This window comes from Zalophus californianus, chromosome 9 (assembly GCF_009762305.2).
Source record: "Zalophus californianus isolate mZalCal1 chromosome 9, mZalCal1.pri.v2, whole genome shotgun sequence".
Lineage (NCBI taxonomy): Eukaryota > Metazoa > Chordata > Mammalia > Carnivora > Otariidae > Zalophus > Zalophus californianus.
This window is the reverse complement of record NC_045603.1, coordinates 95745310-95771911: the sequence shown is the minus strand read 5'-3', so window position 1 is coordinate 95771911 and position 26602 is coordinate 95745310. Positions and strand designations below refer to the sequence as shown.

The 26602-nt window shown below is 38.1% G+C and overlaps 1 long non-coding RNA gene and 2 pseudogenes across 1 annotated transcript; 2 read left to right on the top strand and 1 right to left on the bottom strand.

Annotated features, from left to right (window-relative positions):
- Positions 1–10748: 10748 nt before the first annotated feature.
- LOC113921700 lies at positions 10749–14728 on the bottom strand (annotated as a pseudogene).
- Positions 13192–14356, top strand: LOC113921701 (annotated as a pseudogene).
- Positions 14729–18483: 3755 nt separating the features above from the next.
- On the top strand, positions 18484–26359 carry LOC113921385. Its single transcript, XR_003519665.1, has 3 exons — positions 18484–18510; positions 23293–23440; positions 26182–26359. It is a non-coding gene; the product is annotated as an uncharacterized LOC113921385 (long non-coding RNA).
- Positions 26360–26602: the final 243 nt, after the last annotated feature.

The following is a 26602-nucleotide window of genomic DNA, read 5'->3' as shown; positions in this document are numbered from 1 at the left end:
TATCAATGGACACTTGAGCTGTTTCTATAGTTTTGCTTTTATAAATAATACTTTTCATTAAAGTTTAAGAAAAAAATTAGGGACACTTGGGTGGCTCAGTTGGTTAAGCATCTGCCTTTGACTCGGGTTGTGATCCCAGGGTCCTGGGATTTAGCCCTGCATCAGGCTCTCTGCTTAGTGGGGAGTCTGATTCTTCCTCTCAGTCTCCCTCTGTGTTCTCTCTCTCTATCTCAAATAAATAAATAAAATCTTAAAAAAAACTAGAAGGACTTAATTTTGTGAGTTTTTACAATCAGTGGAGCTTATCACTGGGAACCTTAATAGTCAGTAGGCTTGGCTCTGGGAAAGCCCAAGAGTAATAGGAAATTGAGTACATGCCCTTAAAGAGCCAGCATAACAAATAACCTCACCAAGATACAGCATAAAAGCAGTGGTTTGAGAGGTGTATTCAGGAGTATTCAGGAAGGAGATGTATTTACTGGTCTCAGAGCAAGCACAAGAAGGGCAAGGATCTTTGGAGACTTCTCTAAGTACAAAGAAGCTGACTGGCACTATTTCTGCCCACCCCCCCCTTCCAGCCTGAATATACCAACATGCAAGAACCAGCATGAACACTCCCTACCTAGCTTTGCTAACAACACACCCTGTCCCTTCATTCTCCTTGGACTGCCCAATCCAACCCATCCTTCTCTGTAGGAGTTCCTCCAAAGCACCTCCACATCTTTGCCCACAAGCAGACCGACAACATATCTTGCTAATGCTGTGAAGCCTACCTCTGTCTCTCCTGTGTATCCATCCTGTCCAATCAGCCCTACTTTGCAGGAGTCCATCCAAAACTGAACAACAAATGTGGTATTGTGTAAACAGCCCCAAGAGTGGCAAACACCACTTAAGAATGACTCTTGTCTTGGGTAGAGGGGAAGATAACCACATATATCAGGTCAACTGCAACCCCAGCAGTGGGCTGGGGGCAGACATCTGATTTGACTGCTGTTCCCATCAACCAACAAAAATCTTACAAGGGACAGTACAAAGAGAGACTCCAGCAGTTTGGGGTCACTGCAAACCTAACAGACATCTAGTCTGACTGCTTTACCCACCAATGAAAGCCTCTCAGGGGACAATGCAGAAAGAGCACCCTGTAGTTCAGTGTGACCACAGTTCTGGCAAGGGAGCTGAGAGTAGGCATCTGGCCTGACTCAATTCAAGCTCAAGGAAGACCCAGTCTGGTCCCTAACATCACAGAGACCAAACACTGTCCACAACAGGCAAAGAGAGCCATTGAAGACAACTGGCTTGAAGGCAAACATATCTCAATCACAACAGTAGGGCATGCACGACACACTTAGGAGACACTCCTAAAGCCCCAAGTTCTGATGCACAGGGAGCATTGCACTACAGGGCACTACTGGACTTCTTCTTCCTAAGGTCACTATTTTCAAGAGCAGGAAATGTAGCTGACTTTCTTAACACAAATAAACAGACACAGAGAGTTAGACAAAATGAGGAGACAGAGGAATATGTCCCAAATGAAAGAACAGGACAAAATTGCAGCCAAAGAACTAAACAAAATGGAGATAAGCAATACGCCAGATAGAGAATTCAAAGGAATGGTTATAAAGGTACTCACTAGCCCTCAGAAAAGGGTGGAAGTTCCAGTGAGACCCTCAACAAAGAGAAAATATAAAAATAACCAACTAGAGATAAAACAATAACAAATTAAAAATTCACTCAAGAGAATAAATATTAGACTAGATGAAGCAGAAGAATAGATCAGTGAGCTGGGAAACAGAGTAATGGAAAGAAGCCAAATGAAACAGAAAAAGAAAAAAGAATAATAAAAAATGAGGATAGGTTAAGGGCACTCAGTGACACCAAGCATAGTAACATTTGCATTATAGGGATCCCAGAAGGAGAAGAGAGAGAAAAAAAGGAGGCTGAAAATTTATTTTACGAAACAGTAGCTGAAAACTTCCCTAATCTGGGGAAGGCAACAAATATGCAGATCCAGGCGACACAGGGAACTTCCGACAAAATCAACCCAAGGAGGTCCACACTAAGACACATGATAATTAAAATGGCAAAAGGTAGTGATAAAGAGAGAATTTTAAAAGCAGCAAGAGAATGGGGTGCCTGGCTGGCTCGATCCATTAAGCATCCATCTCTTTATTTTGGCTCGGGTCATGATCTCAGGGTCATCAGATCAAAACCTGCATTGGTCTCTGTGTTGGGTGTGGAGCCTGCTTAAGATTCTCTCTCTCTCCCTCTCCCTCTGTCCCTCCGCCCCATCTCTCTTTCTCTATCTCTCTCTCCCTCTCTTAAAAAAAAAAAGCTGCAAGAGAAAAACAAACAAACAAAAAAACAAAGCAAAACAAAAACCCTAGTAACATACAATGGAAACCCCATGAGGCTATCAGCTGATTTTTCAGCAGAAACTTTGCAGGCCAGAAGGAGTGGCATGATGTATTCAAAGTGCTAAATGGAAAAGATCTATAACCAAAATTATCCTTTCCAGCAAGGCCATCATTCAGAAAGAAGCAGAGATCGAGAGTTTCTCAGACAAACAAAAGTTAGACGAATTCATCACCACTAAACCAGCCTTAAACTAAAGGGGATTCTTTGAGTGGAAAGGAAAGATCATAAGGGGAAATAAGAAAAGTAGTAAAGGAAAATATTTCACAGATACATACAAACATAATACAAGTAGTAGATTAATCACTTATAAAACCAGTATGGAAGTTAAAGCACAAAAGCAGTAAAATTAAATATATCTGTAATGATCAGCCAAGGGATTCACAAAATAAAAGGATGTAAATTATGACACCATGTATCTAAAATGTGGGGAGAACTGGAGTAAAAATTTAATGATTTTAGAATGGGTTCAAACAAGCGACCTCCAAATTAAAATAGACCAGTGTATGCAGAAGATGTTATATACAAACCTAATGGTAGCCACAAATAAAAAAGCCTGCATTAGATATGCAAAAATAAAGAGAAAGGAATCCAAGCATATCCCTAAAGAAGGCATCAAACCTCAAGAAAAGAGAGCAAAAGAAGAAAAGAACAGAGAACCGCAAAACAATCCTAAAACATATAACAAAATGGGAATAAGTACATACCCATCAAAAATTACTTTGAATGTAAGTGGACTAAACATTCCAATCAAAAGACATAGGGTGACAAAATGGATAAAAAAACAAGGGGCACCTGCGTGGCTCAGTTGTTAAGCGTCTGCCTTCAGTTCAGGTCATGATCTCAGGGTCCTGGGATCGAGCCCTGCATTGGGATCCCTGCTCAGTGGCAAGCCTGATTCTCCCTCTCCCACACCTTCTGCTTGTGTTTCTTCTCTCACTGTGTCTCTCTCTGTCAAATAAATAAATAAAATCTTAAAAAAAAAGCAAGATTCATCTACATGTTGCCTACAAGAGACTCACTTCAGACCTAAAGACACATGCAGATTGAAAGTGAAGGGATGGAAAAACATTTATCATGCAAATGAAAGCAAAAAGAAAGCTGGGGTAACAGTACTTATATTGGACAAAATAGACTTTAAAACAAAGACTTTACCAAGAGACAAAAATGGCAATATATAACCATAAAAAAGTACAATCCAACAAGAAAATATAATAACTGTAAATATTTATGCCCCTAACAGGGAAGCACTCAAATACATAAAGCACCTGTTAAGAAACATAAAAGAAGAAATCAATAGTGATATCATAATAACAGGGAACTTTAACATCCCACCTACATAAGTGGATAGATCATCCACACAGAAAATCACCCAGAGGGATGCCTGTGTAGCTCAGTCAGTTAAGCACCTGCCTTTGGCTCAGGTCATGATTCCAGGGTTCTGGGATTGAGTCCCACATTGGGCTCCTTGCTCAGTGGGAAGCCTGCTTCTCCCTCTGCCTGCTGCTCCCCCCGATTGTGCTTTCTCTCTCTTTCTCTGACAAATAAATAAATAAACAAACAAACAAAATCTTTAAAAAAAAAAGAAAGTCACCCAGAGAATACTGGCTTTGAATGACACATTGGACTAGATGGGTCTAACATATATATTAGTAACATTCCATCCCCAAACAGCAGAATACACATTCTTTTCAAGTACACATGGAACATTCTCCAGAATAGATCACATATTAGGTCACAGGACAAGTCTCAACAAATTAAAAAGGATTGAAATCATCATGCATTTTTTCTGACCATAAGGCTATGAAACAAGAAATCAACCATTAGAAAAAAGTCTGGAAAGAACACAAATACATGGAGGTTAAATAACATGATGATAATCAATGAATGGGTCAACCATGAAATTAAAGAGGAAAGGAGAAATTCTGTGGAGACAAATGAGAATGAAAGCAACAATCCAAAACTTTGTGATGCAGCAAAAGCTGTTCTAAGAGGGAAAATTATAGCAATTCAGGCCTACCTCAAGAAGCAAGAAGAATCTCAAACAACCTAACCTTGTACCTAAAGAAGGTAGAAAAAGAACTAACAAAGCCCAAATCTAGTAGAAGGAAGGAAATAATAAACAGAAATAAATGAAATAGAGACTAAAAAAACCAATAGGACAAATGAATGAAACCAGGAGCTTGTTCTTTGAGAAGATCAAAGAAATTCATAAACTTTTAATCAAACTAATCTGAAGGAGGAGGAGGAGGAGCAGGAGGAGCAGGAGGAGGAGGAGGAGAAGGAGAAGAAGAAGAAAAAGAAGAAGAAGAAGAAGAAGAAGAAGAAGAAGAAGAAGAAGAAGAAGAAGAAGAAGAAGAAAAAGAAGAAGGAGGTGGAGGAGGAAGGAGAGGAGAGGGAGGAAGGAGAGGAGGGGGAGGAGGAGGGGGAGGAGAAAAGAAAAAGAAAGAAAGAAAGAACTAAAACATATAAAATCATAAATGAAAGAGGAGAAATAACAACCAATGTCACAAAAATACAAAAAAATTATGAGAATATTATGAAAAGTTATTTGCCAACAAATTTGATAACCTAGAAGAAATGCATAAATTCCTAGACACATATAGCTTCCCAAAACTGAATCAAAAGAAACAGCAAATTTGAACAGATTACCTGCAAAGTAATTGAGTCAGCAATCTAAAAACTCTCAACAAAAGTCCAGGACCAGACAGCTTCTCAGGTGACTTCTATCAAACATTTAAAGGAAAGTTAATACCTATACTTCTCAAACCATTCCAAAAATAGAAGAGGACGGAAAGCTTCCAAGTTCATTCTGTGAGGCCAGCATTACCCTGATTACAGATTAAAATACTACAAAAGAAAGAAAACTACAGGCCAATATCTCTGATGAATATAGATGCAAAAATCCTTAACAAAATATCAGCAAACCAAATCAACAATACATTAAAAAAAATCATTCACCATGATCGAGTGGGATTTATTCCTGGGATCCAAGGATAGTTCAATATTCACAAATCAGTGAGTGTGATACATCACCTCAACAAGAGAAAGAATAAAAACCATGTGATCATTTCTAGATGCAGATAAATTACTTGACAAAGTACAACATCCATTCATGTTAAAAACTCTCAACAAACTAGATTTAGAGGGAATCTACCTCAACATAGTAAAGGTCATATATGAAAAACCATAACAAACATCATACTCAATGGTGAAAAATTTTTCCTCTAAGATCAGAACCAAGACAAGGATGTCCACTCTCACCATTTTTATTCAGTACAGTGCTGAAAGTCCCAGCAACAGCAATCAGGCAAGAAAAAGAAATAACAGGCATCCAAATTTATGGGGGAAAAAGTAAAACTTTTACTATTTGTAGGTGATATAACACTATATACAGAGAACCCTAAAGACTTTACCAAAAAACTACTAGAACCGGTAAATATTCAGTAAAGTCACAGGATACAAAATCAATAGAGAGAAATCTGTAGCATTTCTGTACACTAACAATGATGTATCAGAAAGAGAAATTAAGATAACAATCTCATTTACAATTACACCAAAAATAATAAAATACCTAGGAATAAACTTAACCAAAGAGGTGAAAGACCTATGCTCTGAAAATTACTAAACACTGATAAAAGAAATTGGAGATGACAAGCAAATGGAAAGATATTCCATGCTCATGGGTTGGGAGGACAAATACTGTTAAAAATATCCATATTATCCAGAGCGGTCTACAGATTAAATGCAATCCCTATCCAGATACCAATAACATTTTTTACAGAACTAGAACAAATACTCCTAAAATTTGTATGGAACCACAAAAGATCCCAAAAGGAAGAACAAACCTGGAGGTATCACAATCCCAGATTTCAAGATATAATACAAAGCTGTAGTAATCAAAACAGTATGGTGTTGGCACAAAAACAGACCAATAGAACAGATTAGAGAGCCAGAAATAAACCCACAATTACATGGTCAATTAATCTATGACAAAGAAGGCGAGTATATACAATGGGAAGAAGTCTTTTCAACAAATGATGTTGGTAAAACTGGACAGCTACATGCAAAAAAATGCAACTAGACCACTTTCTTACCCACTGCACAAAAAAAACTTAAGATGGATTAAGTACATAAATGTGAGATTTGAAACCATAAAATTCCTAGAAGAAAATACAGGCGCTAATCTTGACATCAGCTGTAGAAACGCTTTTCTAAATGTTTCTCCTTTGGCAAGGAAAACAAAAGGAAAATTGAATGGTTGACTCTGTACACCAAAATAAAAAGCTTTTGCACAGAGAATAAAACCATCAACAAAACAAAAAGACAACCCACTGAACGGGAGAAGATACTTGCAAATGATATAACCAATAAGGGGTTAATATCCAAAACATATAAAGAACTTATACAACTCAACACCAAAAAAAGAAATAATCCAATTAAAAATGGGCAGAAGACGTGAATAGGCATTTTTCCAAAGAAGACATACAGATGGTCAATAAACACATGAAAAGATGCTGAATATCACTCATACTCAGGGAAAAGCAAATCAAAACTACAATGAGGTATCACCTCACACCTGTCAGAACGGCTATAATAAAAAATACCAGAAGATGTGAGAAAAGGGATCCCCTGTGCACTGTTGGTGGGAATATGAACTGGTGCAGCTATGGCAGAAAACAGTATGGAGGTTCCTCAAATATTAAAAATAGCATTATCATATGGTCCAGTAATTCTACTACTGGGTATTTTACCCAAAGAAAACAAAAAACACTAATTAGAAAAGATACACACCCTGATGTTTATTGCACGTTATTTACAATAGCCAAGACATGGAAGCACCACAAGTGTCCATTGATAGATGAATGGATAAAGAAGATGTGCTATATATATACAGAGGAATATTACTTGGCTACAAAAAGAATGAAATCTTGGCATTTGCAACAACATGGTTGGATCTAGAGGATATGATAATAACCAAGTGAAATAAGACAGTCAGAGAAAGACAAATACCGTATGATCCACTCATGTGCGGAATTTAAGAAACAAAACAAGCAAAGACAAAAAAAGAGACAATTGAAAAAACAGAATCTTAACTCTAGAGAACAAACTGGTGGTTGCCAGAGGGGAGGTGGGTGGGAGGATGAGTGAAATAGATGATGGGGATTAAGAGCACACTTATGATGATGAGCACTGAGTAATGCATAGAATTGTTGAATCATTATATTGTACACCTGAAACCAATATAACACTGTATGTTAATTATATTGTAAAGTAAAATAAACAAACACAAATTTTTAAAAATTCAAAATCCATGGTGATCTGATTTCTTGGTTGTGGTAAAGGTAAAATTTGGTAGTACCAAAATAAACCTGTTTGGTGAGATTAAAATGTGTTTAATGAGTTAGCTCTTGTTAATAATCATATATTTTCTGTTAAAAAAATTCCACATTTTAGCAGATAGATGGGGCTTCTAATTCTGTGTTGAACATTAAAATACCAAAGTTATGGTTTAGAAATATCTACTCAGGCACTTGAATTTTCTCAGCGGTCTCTTTGTGTTGTTTTTTGTTTTTTTTTGCATCAACATCTATTCCCAGGTAAGGGTTTACTTAAAAAAGATTCAGGGGGCGCCTGGGTGGCTCAGTCGTTAAGCATCTGCCTTTGGCTCAGGTCATGATCCCAGGGTCCTGGGATCGAGCCCCACACCGGGCTCCCTGCTTGGTGAGCTTGTTACTCCTTCTCCCTCTGCCTGTTGCTCCCTCTGCTTGTGCTCTTTCTGTCAAATAAATAAACAAAATCTTAAAAAAAAGTTAACCTTAAAAAAAAATTCAGTAAGATCATCTTATATTGAACCTGGCCAAGGTGCTCTAATTTTCCCATATGCCCATTGTGATAGAATGCCTTCACACATTCACTTTATAAAAATATGATTTTTGTCCTAGGATCTGATATTTCTTACAAGTGAGTCAACATTATATTGTTTTAACAAAGCTCTATTTTAGCTCCATTCTACTTGTTTGTAGAAAACTAATGAAAGAAAAGAGAAGCACAATCATTTTGGGCTTTAGATCTTAGCCCCCTGCTGAAGAAATTATGGATTATTTGTGATACGGTGGTCAGCTATACAGTTTATGGACCAAAGATTTAGTTTCCATTTTCCCTTTTTGTGTATACTCTGTTCAACAGATGTGAATGGGGAATGCCTTCCTCCACTTCTCTCCAGTATCCCTCAGGTTACAGAAAACAACTATTTTCACCAATAACCTTAAGATGTGATGGTGGATTAGTATTTGAAGGAGTCAAATAAAGATTTACACTAGTCTACTTTTCACATTCTTAGTCAAATGGTAGAGACTTGCAAAGGAGCCATACTACACGGAAGGGGCCAGAAGCCTAAAGGAGGCATTAGCAAGAGTGCTGGCTTGTAGTTGAGCCTGCTGCAATGGAGAGGGGTCAGCCATCCTGAAATTGCTTCATCAGGAAGTCATCTCATCCCAAGAAAGGAGTTCATATGCGAAATTTACCAAATCTATGAGGAAGATGAACAAAATTATTTGTATCTTAGGAAATAGTGCAAATAGAAGAATTTGTAAAAACAAATGGAAAATAATCTCAACCTCCCCCCTTTTAAAATGATTATATTTTTATAATTGTTTAAAATGATTATATTTATTATTCCTGAGGAGATGAAGGAGTAGGGCATAAAATAAGCAAAAGAGTCTTAAGAAATCTGATCATAATCTTTTTTTTTTTTTGATAGAGACACAGCGAGAGAGGGAAGACAAGTAGGGGGAGTGGGAAAGGGAGAAGCAGGCCTCCCTAGGAGCAGGGAGCCCGATGCGGGGCTCGATCCCAGGACCCTGAGATCATGACCTGAGCCGAAGGCAGACGCTTAATGACTGAACTACCCAGGGGCCCCGAAATCTGATCATAATCTTGAAAACAAAATTTATTGTTGAAAATACTCAATAGAAAAGCTACATCTATGAAAGGACCCAGCTGACAAACAAAACAGTGAAGGAGCAGAGTGGGTTGAAGATATCACTGAAAAATCAGAATGAAGAGAGGAAGAGTTGATGAATATGAAAAAATTAACAGACAGAGATGATTCATGGAGAAACTCAAATATTGATCTACTAGGAATGCTAAAAGGGCAGAGCAGAGAAATGAGAATAGAACCATCTGAAGAGCTTACAAGATGCGTGTAATACCATCACTGGGCCTGAACCATGGGGTTTTTTGACCAGTGTCGAGGCTCCCATACGGCAAGCACAGCCAATATATTTGCCGTGATCCTCAGCAGCCTATTTGAGATAAAAGAAAAAAGGAAGAAGAAGAAGAAGAAGAAGAGGAAGAAGAAGAAGAGGAAGAAGAAGAAGAAGAAAAGAAGAAGAAGAAAAGAAGAAGAAGAAGAAGAAGAAGAAGAAGAAGAAGAAGAAGAAGAAGAAGAAGAAGAAGAAGAAGAAGAAGAAAAAGAAAAAGTACAAACAATGGTAGTTTTGTTTTCTGCTGTAAATACCTTTGTTAGGTACAAACTGAATCATGGTGAAATAGTAACTTCTGTTTACAGTAGGGGTTTACATGTAGAACTTGAATAGAATAGTACATAGCCTAAATTCAGAATCATCAGCTACATCCTCTGGAATATAAATGGCCAAGAAAAACTATGACTTCTATGGGTTTACCAGTTTCAAAACATGTACAGTTTTGTTTTTGTTTTTTTTTAATTTTTTTATTGTTATGTTAATCACCATATATTACATCATTAGTTTTTGGTGCAGTGTTCCATGATTCATTGTTTGTTTACAGTTTTGTATTTTATGGTTGACTCTAATGGTATAGAAAGGGAATGATAAACTAGCAAAAATCTTGATCAATCCCTGATGAACTTGAAATGCTGCATTATTAGATTTGTATACAGATTATAAAACAGCTAAAATCACATTCAAACTAATTCTGGATTTTCAATATTATATAAAGTGGCACATTGAGGCCATCTGTATGATCACTAAGTTCAGGCAGTATGGAAGACTAGATAACCCTGATGTTTTAGCTCATAATTAAAATATTTTCTCTTCATAGAAGTTTCTCCCTAACAGAAGGTAGTCACTCTCAGTCTGTGTCAGGTATCAGGTTAGTGTCCTATTTACCGTTCATGCTTTCATTACCTGCTCTGCTTTAATGAGCTAGACTCTAAGCTTTTTCCCTTTTGAAGGGGCATTGCAGCAGGACAGGGCTTCTTCTCTCTCTCTCTCTCTTTATTATTTATTTATTTATTTATTTATTTATTTATTTATTATTTATTTATTTTTAATGACTGAAACAAAATGGATCTAAAACTGCAGCTTCTGGAAAAACCATTTGTTCTTGCCAGTCTGGTATCTCTCCTTGAACCTCTTGTTGGTTCCTTGGCCTCTTGTTGGGCCTTGCATTTAAGAGCAGGGTCTCTGAAGATATCCTGTTGATGACAGTTTTGTCCAAGGGATATCCACAGAGTACCTTGTGGGCATGAGGTGACTGTAGTTATAAATTTTCACAAAAGACTCAGTCTTTGACCTCTTGGTGACTTTCTCCTTGCCCATGGCAGCTGTCACTTTGCAGGGATAGTGGCTAATTCCAGCCACCAGAGCATGGCTGGAGGAATGATCTGAGATGCCATCATCAACGATCTTCACAGTGACGACTTTGCATCCAGACTAGCATCCAGTCAGGACCAGCACCACCTTTCCAGGTTTCATGAACTTGCCCATCTTGACACCAGCCACTTGAGTCTACAGCAGAGAGGAAGAAATGGCCAGAGCTTCTCTTCTTGATTCTGATATTTCTATTTTGTTCTCTTTTTGCTCTTGCTACCCTGGGGCATGAAACTGACATGCACCAAAAATCATGCTAAACCATCAATAACCCTGTGGTAACAAGCAGAGACAAATGCAAAATTATTTCTGGAGTTGGAATATTATTTAGACATAAAAAAATGAAATACTGTGGCACCTGAGTGATTCAGTCGGTTAAGCATCTGACTCTTGGTTTCAACTTAGGTCATGATCTCAGGGTCTTGAGATCAAGCCTTGCGAGATCCAGCCTCACATTGGGTTCTATGCTCAGTGTGGAGTCTGCTTCAGATTCTTTCTCCGTCTGCCCCTCCCCCTGTTCATTCTCTCTCTCAAATAAATAAATAAGTAAATAAATAAAATCTTTTTTAAAAAAAATGAAGTATTGACACATGCTACAATGTGGATAATCTTTGAAAACATGATGCTAAGTAAAAGAAACCACACAAAAAAGATCACCCAGTGTGTGTGATTCTATGTATATGAAATATCCAGAATAGGTGACAATATATAAACAGATGCAGATTGGTTGTTGACAGGGGCTATGTGTAGTGATGAGGAATGGGGAACAACTGCTGAATGGGTATGGGGGTTTGTCTTGGATGATCAAAATGTCTTGAAACTAGATAGAAGTGGTGGTTGCACAATATTGTGAGTGTACTCAATGCCACTGAGTTATTCACTTTAAAAGAGTTAATTTTACATTACGTCAATTTTGCCTCAATTAAATAAAAAAAAACTATTTCGGCGTGACACTTCCACGATGTGGGAAAATCCACACCAAAGTTTAGTTCAGAGTAGAAAACCAAAAACACTACCTGGGAGAGTCAACAGAAGTAACAGACAGAAAGATTAGAAAGAGAAGAACACAAAACCATGTAAGTAATGACATGAAACAGTATAGTAGGAAGTGAAGGAAATTATAAGGAAAGAACAAGACTCAAGAATAAGAACAATTTTTTTACATAACTACATAGAACTTTTAGAAATGAAAAAAAAATTTTAATGAATTGGACGACTGATTAAGTTAAACTGAAGGGATAATGTAATGGAACTTGGAGCTGGGGATAATAAAAAGATTAACAATATGTAAAACATTTAAAAACTCGGAAGATAGAATAAGAATATCCAGAACATGTCTATTAAGAAGTCTAGGAGAAAACAAAATAAAAAAAAGAGAGGCAATATTTGAGAAATCAATGACCAATAATTTTCTATAATTCTCATTACCTAATAAAATATGTTATTACAATTACTTTTAAGAAAAATTTATCAATATGTAATAAAATTGAAGAATGTGTATATACTTGCATTCCTACTTGTACTTTTCTGTTGGGCAGAAGTTCTTAGATTAACCACCTGTGCAGTGATGTACCTTGCAGCCTTATTTGTAATAGGGAAAAGATAAAACCTTATTAACTGAATCATTCCCAGGACGTCTTTGACTCTGCTTTTATACATTAGGAAATCTGCATTTAGTCACTAGAGACTATATACTACTCAAGAATTAAAACATTTGGCTAATTAAATTTTATCTGAGGAAAAAGTCCCGTAACTGAGTTTAAAATAAAATACCTAAGGTAATAAATAGAGACATAGTTTATTAATTTATAAAGGTCTGCTGAAACAATGTGCTCAAAATAAGGCTAATATGTACTATTCAGAAGAGTGTCCCATTCAGATACTGATTCAAAATCAGTTATGTAGTTATATTATGCACAATTCTAATGGGTTTGATTTTCTGATCAGTTCACAAACTGTAAATAGTAGATGAGAAGCGAGGGATGAAAATATGCCTAGAGAGGAACATGAGACTGAGCAGCAAGGGATGACAACTGTAAGGAAAAAACAAGCAATAAAAAACATTTATTTAACACAAAAAGCTTGTCACTTTGAGTCCCTTTATTTGGAGGTGTACAGCCCCATGTATATATATTCTTCTTGAAGTCTTCATTATCATGGTATGGTTTTAAAACCCATGTTCAAAGTGGATCATTAGCACAACTTTCATTTTTTTCCATAGACCCTCTTTAAGACGTAGGTTGAGAAGAATGGGATTGAGTGGGCAGACAATAAACACATGACTGAAGAAAGATAAGGGGGGGAAGTTCTTAGTGGACGGAGAGTGTGACCTCAGAGCGTGCTGCTGGGTAGGATAACTTCAGGAGCCATATACCCTAAATGGGTTGTGATTCTCCCAGAGTAACAGGTACAGGGCAGGGGTGAGATAAAGGAAATTAGCTGTCTGTTCAGCTTTCAAGAAATAAGAAATGACACGGAGGGCAGTGGTGCTGGGAGCCTCGCGGGCGCGGCTTGGTTACTCGCAGTCGGGCGGCCGACGCTGCACAGCGCTGAGCACACATCGCGCCTTAGCAGCAGCAGCTGCAGCAGGAGCAGAGGCACCCCCGCCCTCACAGCCCCTGCGCTCGTGCCACCACCCTCGCTCCCTCTGCTCTTCTTCCCTTTGCTCGCACCAGGGCTGATCAGGGGACTGAAGAACAGATAGCTGAGTTCAAGGAAGCTTTCTCCCTATTTGATGGCGGTGGAACCATCACAACAAAGGAACTTGGAACTGTCATGAGGTCACTGGGTCAGAACCCAACAGAAGCCGAGTTGCAGGATATGATCAACGAAGTGGATGCTGATGGAAATGGCACCATTGACTTCCCAGAAGTTTTGACTATGATGTTAGAAAAATGAAAGATACAGACCGTGAAGAAGAAATTCGCGAGGCATTCCGAGTCTTTGACAAGGATGGCAACGGTTACATCAGCGCGGCGGAGCTACGTCATGTCATGACCAACTTAGGAGAAAAACTAACAGATGAAGAAATAGATGAAATGATCAGAGAAGCAGATATTGATGGAGATGGGCAAGTCACCTATGAAGAATTCGTACAGATGATGACTGCAAAACGGAGGCCTACTTTCAACTCCTTTTCCCCTTCTAGAAGAATCAAAATGAATCTTTTACTTACCTCTTGCAAAAAAAAAAAAAAAAAGTTCATTTACTCATTCTGTTTCTATATAGCAAAACTGAATGTCAAAAGTATCTTCTGTCCACACACACAAAATCTGCTTCTATTGGTTGGTGGTCCTGTCCCCTAAAGATCAAGCTACACATCAGTTTTATGATATAAATACTTGTACTATCTTAATGACAATGAAGCACCTAAAGGACTCCTTGCAGTTCCATTTGCTCATGATTAATACACTGTTTGGGTTGGTCAGTTTTTCATGCATGCAGCTTGACAATTGAGCACAGTCAGGCATTTGTATTAAAAACAAAAAATGGAAAAAACAAATTTAAAACTTCTTCAAATGGGTTCTAGTTCAATTTGTTAGTATAAATTGTCATAGCTGGTTTACTGAAAACAAAACATTTAAAATTGGTTTACCTCAGGGTGCTGTGCAGAGAAACGGGTGAAGGATAAACTGTCTAGACGTTGCCCCACTTAGCAGGACGGCCCTCTCGTACTTCCGGGCACCCCCACCCATGGTGACCATGACACTCATCCCGGTGGCATGCCGTGTGTGTTGGTTTACCGTAGTCCCATGTTGTCCTAGAGCGAAATGGGGGTCAGGCTGTCACCATTCACACAAATTTTTTTTTTTTAAAACAAGAAACCTTTACCAAGGGAGCATCTTTGGACTCCCTGTTTTTAAAACCTCCTGAACCATGACTTGGAGCCAGCAGAGTAGGTTGTGGCTGTGGACTTCAGCACAAGCATCAACATTGCCAATCAAGAAATTACAATTTACGTACATTCCCAGTTGTAAATGCTAGTCTTTTTTTTTAATTCCAATAAAAAAAGACCATTAACTTAAAAAAAAAGACATAAGAAATGACATGGAAATAAGAAATGATGTATTTTTTTAAATGGTGTATCCTATGCACTGTGAACCTCTCCTTTAATGAAGCTCCCTATAAATCTTCAGTAACACATGTGTTCTGCTAATGCTTTGGAATGAAGGATTTGTTAGGGTGACGAGCCCTGCCCAACATGTGGTGAAAGTAAAAATTGCCTGCAGGTACAGCTAAAAGCCAAGTTCTGATTAATGCTTTGTCATGGAATTGAGGACATACAGATAGAAGCCCCAGTGTGAAGAGCAGGTCATAGTTCATTTGGGAAACAACGAAAAATCTCCTAAACTTGAAAAAAAAAAAGAAAGCAAAATTAAATTATCAGCATTTCCGAAATATATTTGAGCAATTTTCTGACAGTTTCTGAAAGAGAAAATCCTTTACTATCTCTGCTAATTCACCCCATGATGCCTACGAGATAATATTTTATTACAACCCTATCTAATAGATCCATGGAGATACAAAGCCTTTGGCATATATTGGATTTTCTGGAAATGTAAAGGAACAAAGATAGTTCTATGGAAGGAGCTATGGGGCAGGAAGAGAGGAATACACGGGGTCAGGTTATTTGGAAAAGGAGATTATTTGGAAGCTACCTGACTTCTTTCTCCCTGAAAAACCACTTCTATACTCACTTTCTCAGATTTTCTTTCATTGTTATACAACAACAGCTACTTAAATCTGGCCTAGCAATGAGGGAGGTGACCCAAACATAGCTTCCACTACTCAGAAAACCCTCCTCCATTCCCTGCACACTTTCAACTCATCTCTAATTATGCTTTCTGGCTAATACTTAATTTCATCTCAGGCTTTACCTCCTCAAAGTGGACTCATACTTACCCTCCAGTGTAGGCGCTGTGCGTAGAGGGACCTGTCATGTTTCCCAGGAACAAAAGATGGAGCAACCAGTAGTTGCTCAATGAATGACTCAAAACACCCTTCTGACAATGGGTTATTACTTGTGTTTTGTTATGTCACACAAAGGAATAACATAAAAATATAATTGCAGAGAAAATTCCTTTTCTAGTTAGCTAACTAAAAACTATGGACACTCCCAGACATTATTCAAGTCCTCACCTATTTGTTTGGATCCTGGGTCATGACCACAGCAGTATATCTTTCTTTACAGATTATTCTGCTCTCCAGCCAGGAGTCATTTTTCTGTGAGAACCATTAGCATGTTTCTCAGTTAAGGTTTTCTCTCTGATGAACAGAGTAGAGATCTAGAGGCCTGCGGTGCAAAATGTAAATAAGATAATGAGAAGATTGTCAGCATGGTGTGCCTTGGGAAAGCTCGTGATGAAGAACATTCTGTGGTTTAATACTGCCGTTCAGCGCTATTCCTTCAGGGCTCTCCTTTCTGGATCCTAGAATCCACGTGGAAACCTCGATGCTCCAGTCCTGCCTCCGTCGTCTGCGACCAGGAATAAAACAATGGTTTTAAGCTAACTGATTTAACTCCTAAATAAGTTAACATAAACCAGGGTCTAGAAAAGCGAAGGATCCTTTGGGGTTAAACTGCTTTAATCACGATTGCATTGTACTGATTACAATTCCCAGCTGTGCTGGTGCATAGCTCTTCAAAAGAATGTCTACAGTCTCCTCTTCACTTCTCTTCTGTTCTCTCTTGAACCCATTCGGGAAGTCTGTTTGCTTTTTTCTTACCTCTTCACCCAAACTGGCCCTGTCCAGGTCACCGGTGGCTTCCAGAGCCGGCATCTCCCTCCCCGGCCTCTAGTCTTCTCGGTGGTCTCGCCAGGCCAGCCCCCTGCTACTTCTGGGGGGCGGTCGGGAGGGCGTGGCACCGGGGCCCCAGCTCCGGGCAGGGAAAATAGCTGAAGGAGAGCAGGGGCCTCGCAGCAACGCCCCCCGCCGCCCCCGCGCCGAGAGCTCCGGGGACCCGGCCGGGAGAGAGCTCGGAGCCGCTGTCACTTCCTCCCCTCCTCCAGGCCCGGCTGCAGAACGCCACCGCAAGCATGCGGGACGCGCGGGAGGACAGGCCAGCGTCGCGCGCCGCACTGCGGGGACACGCGAGCACAGAAAGTCCTCGCGCAGCCCGTCCGCCCCCACCCCCACCCCCGTCCCCTGCTCCCTGCCGCCGTTGCAGAGAGAAAAGTGACTAGAGCCGCTTCGCCACTTCCTCTCGCTGAGACCGAAGATGTTTCTTCCGCTGGTGCTGATGATTCTTCAGAACCGGCTAGTTTCATCATGGAACAGAACGAAAACACGATAGAACACTGATTTTTTTTTTCTCCTTCCTTCCTTCCTTCCTTCCTTCCTTCCTTCCTTCCTTCCTTCCTTCCTTCCTTCCTTCCTTCCTTCCTTCCTTCCTTCCTTCTTTCCTTCCTTCCTTCCTTCCTTCCTTCCTTCCTTCCTTCCTTCCTTCCTTCCTTCCTTCCTTTCTTCCTTCTTCCTTCTTCCTTCTTCCTTCTTCCTTCTTCCTTCTTCCTTCTTCCTTCTTCCTTCCTTCCTTCTTCTCTCTCTTTCTTTTTTTCTTTCTTCTTTCACCGGGAATGTTATCAAATCTCCCGCTAGTCCTGGTAGTAAGTATAGTGGACTTGTTGGTATTTCTGTATGCGCAATAACATTTAATTTTTCCAGTTACGCAGTCGACATGTTGTTGGCAGTTGTAAAGAATCTCATTATCTCTAAGGCAAAATACTCTAGCTAGAATGTTGTACGTGGCGAAGGTAATTTTAAAGCAAACAATTTTGGATTAAAAAATAAGCCTACATCTATAATAGGAGAAAACAGCCAGAGGAATGATAAATTATAAGAAAACCCAGAAGTCCTGCATCTGGGTGGGGGGTGGTGGTGGTGGTGGGGAGGTGCTACCTCAGGGCAGAAGGGAGCACCTTTTGTAATTCTTCAATTCAGAGGAGATACTTTCATGAAAAGTACCCCTACCCCCTCCATCCCTAACCCGGGGTGCTTTTTTCCTGTGTGTAAAGGATTCCACAAGGCTAGCAGTGGTTCTCTCAGCTCCTCAGAGTTCACAGAGATTAATCTTGCGGTTAAATTCTCTCCAGTCACATCTGACAAGACAGCTTCAAACCATGGGCTCCATGGGGCTTCCCTGAGGGAGGTGCATCAACAGCAGCACCTCAAAACCTACGGGGAGGTGAGGGACTGTGGAACCTCAACCTCTTTGGACTGGGAGGGTTCCTCTCACTTTGCGCAGAAGGTGAGTGGCTTTGCCAAGAGCTCCAGCATCTAGGCCCCAGATGGTAGTGGTTTGGGATTAGGTGAGCGTGGGAGCCAGGCTGCGTGTGGGAAGCTTTGACTTTCTGCTTATTTCCTCTGTGACTCTGGGCAAATTACTCAACTTCTTTGTAATTCAATTTTACTTTCTAGAGGCATCCTGGCTGAAGTCATAAACAATGCATATTTGTAAAAAAAGGTAAGAATCTCCCTGGAATCAGATTTGGCAAGGGGAACCTTGTAAATGCTGATTTTCTCTGTAAAAGAGATAGAGCTTGGAATAATTGTGATTTGAGCACTGAGGGAAAATATGACCTGGCATATGACCTAGCTAGTAAAGATTGAGATATTTGGGGTAATAAAAATAATAAGATGCTCAATTTTACTTTAAGTTATCAATTTCATTTTAGTCAAAGTACATTTATTGAAGTAAAAGGGTCACTTTTTAATAACATATGCAATAATTAATAGAGCAATATTGTATGATAAGAAGAATGCTGGAGGCAGACTCAGTTACACTGTGTACTAGCTTCTTTTTATCACAGTTATCTGGGTGACCAGTTCACACCTTCAGATTTTTTTTCTTTTCTTTTTCAAGAACGAACTATTAGTTTAGATCAATGGCTCCATATTATGTTGTGTGTCACAATAATCTGGAGAGTTTTTTGTTTGAAATATATATCCCAGGGGCGCCTGGGTGGCTCAGTTGGTTAAGTGTCAGGCTCTTGATTTTGGCTCAGGTCATGATCTCAGGGTGGTGAGATCGAGCCTGGAGCTGGGCTCCTCACTGAGTGTGGAGCCTGCTTGGGATTCTCTCACTCTCCCTCTCTTCTGACCACTCCACCCCCAACTCTCAAGTGCTCTCTGTCTCACTTTCTCTCAAAAAAAAAAAAAAATTATCTATCATCTATCTATCTATCTATCTATCATCTATCATCATCTATCTTCCCATGTACTGTCCCGAGTCTGTTGGATTAGAATCTTCTGGGTTGGGGACCAGTAATCTGCACTTTTTAAAAGCTACAATGACAAATTTGGAGCAATGCTTATATCTATGGTTGATTTCAGTTACAAAGTTACAAATGTAGTCCATTTCATTATCTCTTCCCCCACTCAAATTCTATGATTTCATTAGTTACAAAAATACTTTTTACAACACTGTAATTATTTCTACATTGTTTCAATCTATATTGCCATCTCAGGGTCAACAATTCAAATTTTTACATTAACAGATTATTACCAGAGGAGTTATGAGACACAAGCCTAAAAACATGTTTTAGTTCTATTAGTTTAGGATTTATTTTCAATTGTCTTAAGCTTTCACCAACACAAAAAGAACAAAGGAAATTTTTACAATATATGATGAGTTGCTGTGACTAAATCCTGTATAGCTTGTGACTAAGCTCTGCTTTTTCTGACGATCAGGTAGAAATAACAGGTTACGTGTGAACAGGAGATGTTATCTTTCCTTTTCACGGAAATTGTACTTGATTCTCTGACTAGTGTTTCCTTTCTCTAATACTCCGGAAATCAACTCTTTCATTCTGAATTCATATTATTTCAAAAATGACCATGTCGTTATTTTTCATAAGATTATTCAGAATATGTAGTAATGAATAGAGAAAACAACTGAGAATATTTGCCCTTGTTTGCTCAGAAAAAAACGTAAATTAATAGTTTAAGTGCTCATTTCTTACTTGAGACTTATAGACCTTTTTTTTTCTTCAAAGTATAAGACATTGATGAAATGTGTCAAAATGTATCAAGAATCTGAATGGACATTTTAAGTAAAAAAAAGTGCACATATTTCTGTCTCATCCTTTGTATTTCCTTAGTATAGACCGGTAATTAAAAGCTGTCATTCTTTCTATTTGTGTGATGTGAGTTAAGATTCATCATGGAAAATAGGTAGCAATATTTTTTAAAAGATTTTCTTTATTTGAGAGAGACAGACTGAGAGCATGAGCAGGGGGAGGGGCAGAAGGAGAAGAGAAGCAGACTCCCCACTGAGCAGGGAGCCCGATGCGGGGCTCGATCCCAGGACCCTGGGATCATGACCTGAGCCAGAGGCAGACACTTAACCGACTGAGCGACCCAGGTGCACTGCCCCCCACCCATAGCAAATATTTTTAATAATTTTATAAGACAAAAGGCATTTCACTATTTTAACTGCCTTATTTATAAGGAATAAAACAATTTTAAGACATAAACAGGTATCAAACACGCTCATATCTGATTAAAATTTTTAAAAATAAAATAAAATAAATGCATGGAACATAATCTCAATGTTGAAACCGTAGTATAATGAGTTTTTCAGGTCTCAAATTCTAGATAAACCATCATAGAGAGGAGCAATTGGGACTTCTGTGGGTATTCTGACATCTAATACAAATTCAGTGATCATCTCAGTAAATTTACGTTGGCTTACCACATCTTTAATTGATCTGGGCCCCTATCCTATTACTTCTACATAAGCCACCAGTAACAAATTTTGATTTTTGATTCAGAACTAAAACGGTTCTCTAAAGACTTAGGTCGTATATCCTTACATTCTGTAAGTTGTTTTTTTTTTAGTCTCAAGAGCAGCGGATTATTCCCTCCTACCTTTGTTTTTCCTCCTCTGTGCAGTTGATTTTCCTCCTCACAAATATAGATGTGTATCTTTCCCACACTTCTGTGACCTCAAAAAGCATTTATTAGGAGCTTTACTTTGATAGTTATTTCTTTTACGATCTTCTAGATTTGTTCACAATGCTGATGCTTTCTGATTTTTAAATTGTAATTCAGATCCCACTTCCACTTAAGTTGGAACAAGAGGAAACCCTCCGATCTAAAAAAAAAAGAAGAATTTATAACGCTATTTTTGATAGTAAGCATGGTTGACACACACTTGTTTCATATATTTAAGAGTTTTGAAATTTTTTTTGAACATCACAACTTGTTAATGGTGATGTTGTGTTTATAAGTTATTTCTTAAAATAGCTGTAAGATTTGGGAATATTTCAAGTGTTCTTATTCAAGGATGAATCTTAAAAACTCTTGGACCTCACGACCTTCATTTTCCAACATGTCACTGATGTCCTCATCACAGTGGTGTAGTATATTTTTATGTTATCCTACAGGAAGGAAATTCCCTTTTGTCTAAGCATGGATGAGAATCAGTCTTGCATTTACAGTTTTACTTGTGTGATACTTGGAAGAATTTTCCATAGACCAGACTATGTCTTTGTACATTTCAAATTTTTCCCCCTATCCCCCCTTTCCTACTTGCTTCTGGTTCTGGGTTCCATAGTATCCAGTCTTATCATGATATGACTTCTGGTCTTGCACCTTTATGTTATGATACAAGGTAAGTCTGTACCATGGCAGTTAAGAATATTCCTGGAAGCCATACTTATGCCCGGAAGGCTAGAAAGAATATTTTTATACCTAAACATATAAGAGAAAACTACATATATTCATGCCACTTAACTAAGTTGAAAATGCCACCTCAACTTTCCCTTCAGAAGATTAAAAAAAAAAATGTTGGCCACCCCTCCAATGACATCGACACACGTGGAAGGAAATGTGATGTGATGGAAAGCAGATCAGAACAGAAAGAGACAGCATTGATTAGTTATATCTTAGGTTTACAAATTTGCAAAAACATACAGCTATGAAGACACACTGCTTCGGTTCATCCAAAAATGCCTTAGAAGGGACCCAGGCCAGAAAGGAGTTTGAAGCTTCAGCTTCACCAGCTTCGAAGAAGATCCACCTCTGGACACATTCCTGTGCTTTTCAGAGAGTAAGTGCTGAATGAATGAATGACTTTTTCTCTTAATGTGGAAGCCTAAGATGGAAGCTGAGATGACAGATCACTCCAAGGAAGTGGAAGACCTACAGGGGCTCTCTCTTTCATTTGTGCCCCATGTTGCCAGGTCCAGTTCAGAGCAATGCCCAGACTTGAGTGCACTATTCCAGGAGTGATCTAATTCATGCAAGGCAGGCAGAGTAGAAACATGGCCTTTCTCATTCCAGACCATTTACCTCTGTTAAACCAAACTGAAGCTGCTTTGTTGTGTTTTTTCCTCTCCTCTTTGGCAACCTTGTTATGACATTGATGCATACTGAGTTTGTAGTGCATGAAAAGCTTTTAATTTTTCACACTTGCTAAACCAGTTCTCTCTCAGGCTGTAACCAGGCAATTTAAGGTGCATAGATACTTAATTTTGTATGTCAATTTGACTGGGCTAAGGGATGCCCCATAATTGTGTATTTCTGCGGGAGTCTGCAAAGATGTTTCTGGAAGAGGTTAACATTCATTCTTTTATTTATTTTTAAATTTTATTTATTTATTTGAGAGAGAGAGTGAGAGCAATCACAGAGGGAGAGGGAGAAGCAGACTACCTGCTGAGCAGGGAGCCTGATGCGGATCTCTATCCCAGGACCCTGAAATCATGACCTGAGCTGAAAGCAGATGCTCAACCAACTGAGCCACCCAGGCACACCAAGGTTAGCATTTGAATCAGTAGACTGAGTAAAGAAGATCACCCTCATCACTACAGGTGGACATCATTCAATCTGTTGAAGATCTGAATAGAGCAAAAGGCAGAGGAAGGGTGAATTTGCTCTTTGCTTGAGCTGGGGCATCCATCTTGTCCTGCCTTTAGACATCGGCATTCCTGTCTCTCAGGCCTTTGGACTCAGACTGAATTACACCACCAGCTTTCCTGGTTTTCCAGTTTGCAGACAGCAGATTGCAAGACTTCTCAGCCTCTGTAAATGAATGAGTCTTACTATAATAAACAAACAAGAAACAAACTTCTATTGGTTCTGTTTGTCTCATTTGAAACAACTAAAAAAACAAACAGTCTTTGTAAAAATGGCTTTTAGGAACACTGCACATCAGCAGAGGGTGATAGTCATCTCTGAGAAATGGGAAAACAAATGAAGTTTGCTCTGTGATTGCTCTAGCTTACTGACTTGAGGATGTTTCCAGACTGCAGGGCAGTGAGACTCCAGACAGAGCCCATCCTGGCAGCCTCCCTGAGTTGAAAAGGAGCCTAGGGACCAGAGAAACAAAGGCTGCTGGAATTTGCAGGAGAAGAAAGAAGAATGCTGCTATTAAGTTTTTAATATCCACATTCGTAAGTAGTATCCTAAGCACATCTTTTCGTGTGCTCATTAGCTACTGATATAACTTCTTAGATGAAATGTCTATTCCTGTATTTTGAGTATATTTAACTTAGGCTCTTTATTTTCTTATCATTGAACTGTAAGTATTCTTTATACATTCTGAATAAAAGTCCTTTATCAAATAGATAATTTACAAATATTTCCCCTAATCTATGATTTGCATTAACTGACATTTATGGAACATTCCACCTGCAGTATACATATGCTTTTCAAGTGCACACAGAATGCTTAACAGGATAGACTATATTCTGGACCATAAAACAGGACAAACCTTAATAGATGTAGAATTATTCAAGTTAAATAAAACTTGCTGTTAGACCAAAATGGAAATAAATTAGAAATCAACAATGGAAAGATATCTAGGAAATTCTCAAATATTTGTAAACTAAATAATGCATTTATAAATAATCTGTGGATCAAATAAGAAATTACAAAAAAACTATTTGTAAATGGACACAAACATAAAAATTTGTAAAATGCTAGTAAAGCAGTACTTATTCAAAAATTTACGACTATAAATAAAAAAGAAGAAAGATCTTAAATGAAGGATTATAGTTTTTATCTTACAAAATTGGAAAAAAAAAAGCAAGTGAAATCCAATGTAAGCAGAAGAAAGGAAACAGTTAAGATAAAATTGAAAAATCAATGAAATAGAACACAAAAAAACTACAGTAGGTGAAGAAAAAGGGATAAAAGTTACCCCAAATGGAAAGGCACAATTGTAGGCGATTTGTAGAGAATACTAGAGAAAATAGAAAAAGTTTGCTACAATCAACAAATGAGTTTACAAGGTGTAGGATATAAGATCAATATACAATAATAATGAACTTCAATCTATAATTCACATCATATACAAATATTAACCTGAGGATAAAGTTAATTATTTCTAAATTAATCTATAATGGGTCATAGATCTAATATAAAGCCTTAAACTATAATAGCTCTAGAAGAAAGCAGAGGAGAAATCTTTTGAGCTTGAGATAAGTAAAGATTTTTTTAAGATATACTCCAAATGCAGGATACATAAAAGAAAAAATATATATAAATTGCACTTCATCAAAATTAAGAACAGGTCTTTGAAAGATGCTCTTAAAGAAATGAAAAGACAGGCCACTGACTAGGAAAAACATTTTTGCAAATCACATGTCTCATAAAGGACTTGAAGAAAAAATATATTTTATATCTGTTATACATAAATATGTATTTATATTTATTATATATATATCATTCAAAACTCAGTGATAATAAAAGAAGCAATTAAAAAAAGATTTGAATGGACACTTCACAGAAAAAGATATATGGATGGTAAATAAGCACATGAAAAGATGCTTATCATCATTGGTCATTAAGAAAATGAAAATTAGAGACCAGACACCTGTGTTATAATGTATAAAATCAAAAAGTTTGATCACACTAAGTGCTGGCAAGTGATGCAGCTTTTGGAACTCATATGATGTTGGTGGGGGAACAGAAAATGGCACAACATCCTTGGAAAACAGTCTGGCTATTTCTTAAAAAGACAAACATTGTGTTAAGTGACAAAGGCTACATATTATATGACATTATGTAATAAATCAGAATAAACCAATCTGTAGAGATAGCAGATTAGTGGTTGACATTAGCGGTATGACATTATGTAATACATCTAGAATAAACCAATCTGTAGAGATAGCAGATTAGTGGTTTTCTGAGGTGGAGAGGGGTGTGAGTGACTGCTCATGGCAACAAGGTTTTATGTTTGGTTGCACAACCCTGTCGGTATGCTAGAAAACATTGAACCATACATTTTAAGCTGATGAACTTTATGGTATATGTAAATCTTATCTCAATAAAGTTATTTTTAAAAGGTAATATACACGTTTCATATGACTGAACCATTCCACTCTTAGGTTTTTATTCAGGAATAATGAAAGCATATGTTCATACAGAGACTTGTATACAAATGTTCATAGCAACTTTATTTCTAACAGCCAAAACTGGAAATAAGCCAAATGTCCAACAACCAGTGAATTGGTTCGAGAAATTGTGGTACATTTAGAAAAGAGAATACTATCCAGTGATAAAATAACAATGACATCTGACATATAAAATACAACCAATGCGTTTTAAAATAATTGTAGTGAATGAACCAAGTCTGTGAAAAAGAGTGCATATCTTATAATTCAATTTACATAAAATTCCAGAAAATTCAGACCTAACTACAGTGACAAAAGACATAGCCTAGTGACTGAGGTGGGGCAGAGAGATTTGGGATGATCACAAAGGAGCAGAAGTAAACTGAAGATAATGGATATGTTCATTATTTTAATTGTGGTCATGGTGTCAGGTGCATATGTATATCAAATTTATCAATCTGTATTCTTTAAACATGTGTATTTTATTTTATGTCAATTATACCTCAATAGATCTGGTAAAAAATTTTAAGCATAAGGGAAAATACAATTAATCAACTAACATAGAAAAAAGTTGTGTTTCTGTCACCAGATGAGCCCCAAAGAGCTCCACAGAGAACTTTTGTAAAAGCTGGGTGTTTTTCTAGTATCTCCCCTGTAGGTGTTCCCACCCAGATAAACCTGATGTCAGACCACAAGAAACTGGATTGAACCAGACAGACCCAAGATGACAAAGTGGGCCAAAGTTCATAATATTCCTTCATTGTATTACATTAACATACTAAAATCTCCTCCCCAAGGGTGTTGTGCCACGAAATAAGGAAGAAAAAGGAATGTGACCTACCTTCCTGGAAGTCATCTCCTCCTCCTGCAATCTGGCCGACATGAAGCACCGCTGGTTTGCCCCCCAGCCATATCATCTATGCCCCTCTACCTCTCAGGAGAAGGGGTCTTTAGAGCATAAGTTCCCCTTCTACATTCTCTGGCCATTGAATAAATTACCTTGTGCCATCAAATAATGTTTGTTATTTGACTATTTGGTGAATGGTATTGAGTAGGGAAGGAATCTACCAGTTCCATAACATTTCATGCAGTTTTGTGGCTATTTTTCTTTCATTTTTGCTATGATGTACACAAGTTTCACATTTGATTATCAATAAACCTATCCATTTCTTCTTTATGATTCCTGCCTTTTCTAGACAATTATAGAAAATCATTCTT